Raw genomic sequence first — 6405 nt, forward strand, 5'->3', positions numbered from 1 at the left:
ATCAAATTTAGGTTTTTTTTGTCTTTAGTCTAATTTCTTAACCCATCCAAAATATTTTTAATAAATAGGGCCATTTTGTGATGGGACAAAGCCTGAGTGGTTGCTGCCACGTTGCTGACCTCGAGCAGCAGTCAACTCCACATAGAACCTGGGAGCAGGGGATTTGGAATTGAATCTGTTCTCTTATCCCTCTCCTGTGAGATTTTTTTTTTTATCTTCAGCTACAGTTTTTGTCACTGTCAGCAACTTTATCTTCAAACATGATGGCTAGCAATGTTACCAACAAGACAGATCCTCGCTCCATGAATTCCTGTGTGTTCACTGAGAATCTGAACACTCTTGGGGCAATGACATCTGATGTGGAGGCCATCTTCTCGAAGCATGGCAAAACTGTGGGTTGCTCCTTTCATAAGGGCTTTGCCTTTGTCAAGCATGTTAATGAGAGAAATGCCCCGGCTGCTGTAGCTGGAAAGGATGGCAGAATGATTGCTGGCCAGGTTTTAGGTATTCATCTGGCTGCGGAGCCAGAAGTGAACAGAGGAAAAGCAGGTGGGAAATGATCTGCAGCGTAGATGTATGGCTTCTCTTTTGACTTGGACTATGACTTTCAACGTGATTATTATGACAGGATGTACAGTTACCCAGCCCTTGTTCCTCCTCCTCTTCCTCCTCTTCCTCCTCCTCCTGCTTCTCCTCCTATTGCTTGGGCTGTAGTGTCCTCCAAGTGCCAGTGTGTGTCAGGAAACACCTCCAGAAGAGGCAAAAGTGGCTTCAATACTAAGAGTGGCCAGTGGGGATCTTCATCCAAGTCTGGAAAGTTAAAGGGTGATAACCTTGAGGCCATTAAGAAGGAGCTGACCCAGATCAAACAAAAAGTGGATTCTTTACTAGAAAGCCTGGAGAAAACTGAAAAGGAACAGAGCAAACAAGCAGTGGAGATGAAGAAGGATAAGACCAAAGAGGAACAGACCAGCACCTCCCAGAAGAAAGACGAGACTAATGTGAAGATGGAGTCTGAGGGTGCTGTGGACGACTCTGCTGAGGAGGGGGATCTACTGGATGATGATGAAAATGAAGATTGGGCTGAGGACCAGCTGGAGTTGATCAAGGATGATGAAAAAGAGGCTGAGGAAGGAGAGGATGACAGAGACAGCACCAATGGTGAGGATGACTCTTAAGCACATAGTTGGGTTTAGAAGTCTTGTCCCATTATTTTTTTTTTATCTAGGCTCTTGTCTAAGATCAAAATTTCACCAGATCCTCTCCCCTAGTATCTTTAGCACATGCTCATTGTCCTCCCTGTGTCCTACCATGTTCGTAATTGCCCTGCGCCTAGTACCATTTTCACTTCCTTTGATGCTCCTAGTAGTTTTGCTAAGTCTTCTGTAATTTTTGCTTTTTAACTTTGATACCTCAGGGCCAGCAGTATAGCTCAGCAGACTAAGTACTTGCTTAGGTAGGCGCCGGGGCCAGGTTTTGATCCCTGGCACCACATTCTGTGCCAGCCCTGCCCCCAGGCCCACTGAGCTGGCGATGGAGTCCTAGCATGGTGGTGTGTACCTGTAATCCCAGCACTAGGGAGGCAGAAATCAGGAGGATCACTACGCATCTGAGTTGCATAGTGAGACCCTACAGCAACAATAACAACAAAATACCTCTTTATGACTTAACAATAAAAACTTTGTATGGTTTTTAAAAAAAATACAGTGGTACCTTGTTACTTTGTAATTGTTTCTGGGAGAAGAAACAAGTACAAAAATCAATGGGTACTAAACAAATTATTTTGACTGGAAAATACAGTGAGTCCCAAGGCAGTTGACACCAATAAGCTACACCTTGCATGTCAGTGCCAAAGAAATGAATACTGGGCCAAAGATTTCACATCAGTGTGTGTCAAGTATTAAATTCAATGAGTTACAAAACAGTTGTGACAATTTCATCCCTTTAAAAATTGTAAGTAGTAAGGGCCGGCCAGATAGCCCAGCAGACTAAATTGCCTGATCAAGCAGAGTGCGGGGACTGGGGTTTGGTGTGCTGTGCCAGCCCCGTCCCCGGGGCATGCTGAGACAGCAATTGAGACTGGGTGTGGTGGCGCACACCTGTAATCCCAGCACTTGGGAGGCTGAAAACAGGAAGATCACTATGAGTCCGATCTTTTTATTAAGGCCCTGTAGACCCTGTACTAAATAAATTAAAAAAAAAAAAGATTTTAAGTATTGGGATTGGGTTATATGAACATTTGGCTAGAATTTGTAAGACCCTAGATTCAACCCTCAACACTGACAAAAAACAGATGTTGTGCTTATTTTTCTCCCATATTTAGTAACGTCTGCAGATAGTTTTGTTTGTCATAATGGAGAGGGTGCTGTTCAGTGGGCAGCAGCTAGAGATCCTAGTGAAACTTCTACAAGGCATAGGATATTTCCTGCACTATTAAAAATTATTCTGCCCAGAAATGCCAGTAGTGTCAAAGTTTAAAAATCCTGTTTAGATTTTTTTAACATATTTATTTTAACTATTTGAATTCCTTTCTGCCAACTCTAACCCTTGAGGTTTTGTGGCTGTTTTTTTCATTTTTGATTATGAATCCTCTCTCTCTCTCTCTCTCTCTCTCTCTCTCTCTCTCTCTCTCTCTCTTTCTCTTCCCTCCCTCTGAAACTTCTATTAATAGTAGACATTGTGCTTTTATAAAGAGTTTGGATTATGCTATCTTTCTATGAAGAGTGCTGAGTTTTGCTACAGAAAGTAGTTAAATTGCTAATAGATAAGTTTAAAATCCTACAGACTTGATTTTACACTGTTTAATGTCTTTCAGTTTTAGAGAAACCTCTTATTCTTAGACCACGGGCTTTATAATCAGCATATGATCTTTCCAGAGCTTCAGTGGAAGCTCTGGGATGATGTAAAGTCCTTCTAACTTGGAGAGATTAAAATTATAGACTGCTTTCTGCGGGACTTTCTGATTCTCTCCTTTGCCCCTTCAGAATTTTTTATTTTATTTTATTTTTTTGTATTTAGTACAGGGTCTACAGGATCTTATTACACAGGTTGGACTCCTAGTGATGCTCCTGTTTTCAGCCTCCCGAGCGCTGGGATTACAGGTGCGTGCCACCACGCCTAGTCTCAATAGCCATGTCAGCGCGCCCAGGGGCAGGGCCAGCACTTTGCCCTCTTCTGGTCCTTTGCGCTGCTGAGTCTCACATCTGGCGCTGAGGTTGAGGGACAGCCAGTCATTTGGAGGAAAGAGTATTCAGAACCTGGGCCTCCCCATTCTGTACCACCCTTGTTTATTCAGTTTCCTCCTTAAACTTTAATCACCTGGAAACTCAAGTTTCTCCTCTGGCTCTTCTGGCCAGCTGGCTCATAGCTTTCTGCTTGAGGTCTACCTGACCTTCAGTGTGGACAGTGTGTATTGTTGAAGGAAAAGGAACGTGAACATTAATTATACCTAATGTGTACCCTTTCTTCCAAGACTTGAGTTCCCTTCAGCTTTTCCCTTAATTTTGTTGCTTTTTGGTACTTTTAAAAAATTAAAAAAAAACTACCAGACTTTACAATTACTATAACAAGCCTGAAAGGTATCCTGACACCAGGTACTCTGTATAATTATAATTGGAGAGCAGTAGTCTATTCCATGTGTAGTTTTATTTATTTATTTATTTTTGTATTGTATTTTGCTCCTGCTATGTTTATGAGTACAATTTTGAGTGTTTCTCACATGGTTTTAAATTATTAAAAGATTTATTTTTTTCTTCTATGTTTTTCTTAGATTTTTCAACTTGGCTATTTTCTTTTGACGCTTTATATTATCTTGAATCTTTATGTGTCTTTTTTTTACCTTTTATCAGAGCCTCTGGTTGTCTGTAGTATCTCTGAGACAAAAAAACCAATTTCCCAATTGTCAGGAACCAAAAATTACTCTGCGGAGTTTTCATAAAACCATCAACCTTAGCCTTTCTGTTCTGTAATCTGGTAAGAGCTGTCTCCTTTTCCTCTTTTTCCCCGGATGTCTCTGTTCTCTTGCAGTTGAGTTGCTGTCTTCGGTAGTAAAAGTGATCTCTGTCTTGGATTTTCCTTTACATAGCCCCGTTGTCCACTGGCTAATATTCTTTCTTATACTCTAACCTATTCACAGATCTAGTACAGGGTTGTTGAATAGAGCGGTCTCCATGACTGTGGCAACAGCTTTCAGAGACATTTGAGTGGTTTGCAGTCTGAAGGTGTATCCTTGTCAGTCTTACCCCTTCGAGACCATATTTTACATTATTTTATACTCAGAGTTGTAGCTTTACCCCATTCCTTTTAAGGAATATTTATTCTATAACTCATTTGTTATGTTGCTTATGATGGCTTTGAAAGAGATAAGAGAAGTGGCTTTACTCAACTCTATTTAATCAAGTATTCCCCTTGCTACCAATTTTAAGCAGTCATAAATTATGAAGTAAGGGTAGAGGCCATCTTTGCTTCTTCGTGGCCATAGTACAAGTTTCAATTATGCAATATATATGAAATGAGGGCTATGGATAATGTCCCAGAAAGTTTTTAAAAATCAAACTTACAGCTAACCATGGTGGTGCACGCTTGTAGTCCCAGTACACTAGCAGGGCGAGGAAAGAGGATTGAAAGTTTGAGCCTGGGTTAGACAATGTAGAGACTTAATGATACCTTCTTCAAAATTAAAAAAAAAAAAAATAACTGGAGATGTAGCTCGGTGCAAAGGCCCTTATGCCACACGCACACACACACACACACACACACACACAGAAGATTAATATGTGTATTTTATATTTTGCCTCAAAATTTTATGTGCTTTTTAAGGCTTAAAAGGAACATAGTAATTTTTTTCCTTCTTGGTACTACTTTTGTGGTTCTTAAACATTAGGTGTATACTGAGGATGATCCATGACCTAAGGAAACTAAAAGTTGTATCCTTTTGTATTAATTTGGATTTGTTAAAAAAGAACAGCATATATGATCAATCTTCACAAATATTCTCGGCATATTAGAAAAAATGGATATTTCATAGCTTCAGTATTCTGGAAATGTCAGTTTGGTCAGAGAATATTATAGTCATTCAGATATATATTGGGAATTTTTTCTAATTGTTCTCTAAATTGCTTACAGATGGGCATTAGAATTTAAAAACCTCTGATTATTCTTTTTTCTATTTCATTATTTTTGTCAGGTTTTGCTCTTATATTTGAAACATTATTATTGGGCTACTGTAAATATATTCTAACTGATATATTGAGTTTTAAAAATCATTACCAAGTTCTACTTTTAACCTTTAGTTATGCTTCCTGTTTTGAAATTTATTTAAAAATGTCCTTTATTTTATTTATTAATTTTATTGAGAAACAAATAGCAATGAGACAGTTTCAAAACCAATTAGTAGGACAGTTTCAATAATTAGTACATTGCATATTGTTGTCTTCATAGTGGTTATTCATAGTACGAGATGCAGCCATGATATCCTGTCCAAACACTATTAGTACAAATCTTTCTTCTCATTGAATTAAGAGAAAGTAGCTGTATATCTATCCTATTTTGTACATACAGATACAAAATGGTCCTTCCTTTGTATCTCCCTTTTTTGTTTAGTTTTGTTAGAGATGGGAATTCCATTGCCATTTAAATATTGTAGGTGCATGAATTCAGCAAAAATAATCCAATATAGTCCAGTAGTCTATAATAGTAGTGGGTTTTCTTTAGGACTGGCAATGTCAGAAGTCGTTGACTTGAGCCTTTTAAAGCTCAGTATATTAATATTGCTTTATTTTATATACCTCATTTTTATACTTTTCTGCTGGATGGTTGAAACAAGACCTATTTAACAAGAAATGTAACTTTTGTATCTGACATGGTCAGTCAAATCCCCCTCAAGATTTACCCTGATACCCTGTACTGCAGTTTGTAGATCCTTTGTGGGTGTCAGCCATGTGGATGAGTCACGGCCATTGCTTGACGAATTTGCTCTCTGTGAAAGCCTGAGAGAATGTTTTCTCTCCTTAGGCACACTCTACATCATCAATCACTTTCCTCTGTGGCCTCATAATCTCCTTGATCAGAAAATTTGGGACATCACTGAGTTACAGGATGTTACCATACAGGTTCTCTTATATCCCGAGTCCTCACTGACTTTGAAAGGCTAGGGTAAAAACGTTGGCTGTCCTTGCAGCTCTTCTTTTTCTCTAATTTTTGGTCTGCAAGCTTAAGTTGTTAACCCTCCAGAAAAGAAACTTAATGATATTACCTTATAAAATAGGCAGTTGAGCTTAACCTCGCTATCTGCCTGAATATCAAACAGCTTAGGCATAACATGGAACAGTTATTTTCCATCAAGTATTGATATGTTGAACTTTAAATCCCTACAGAATGTGAAGAAAAAAATTTAAAAAATAAAAA

The 6405-nt window shown here is 38.8% G+C and overlaps 1 pseudogene; it reads left to right on the forward strand.

The window, feature by feature from the left end:
- The first annotated feature begins 263 nt into the window (after window positions 1-263).
- LOC101561059 lies at window positions 264-1196 on the forward strand (annotated as a pseudogene).
- The last annotated feature ends 5209 nt before the right edge of the window (window positions 1197-6405 follow it).

This window comes from Octodon degus, unplaced genomic scaffold (genome assembly GCF_000260255.1).
Source record: "Octodon degus isolate 3935 unplaced genomic scaffold, OctDeg1.0 scaffold00010, whole genome shotgun sequence".
Lineage (NCBI taxonomy): Eukaryota > Metazoa > Chordata > Mammalia > Rodentia > Octodontidae > Octodon > Octodon degus.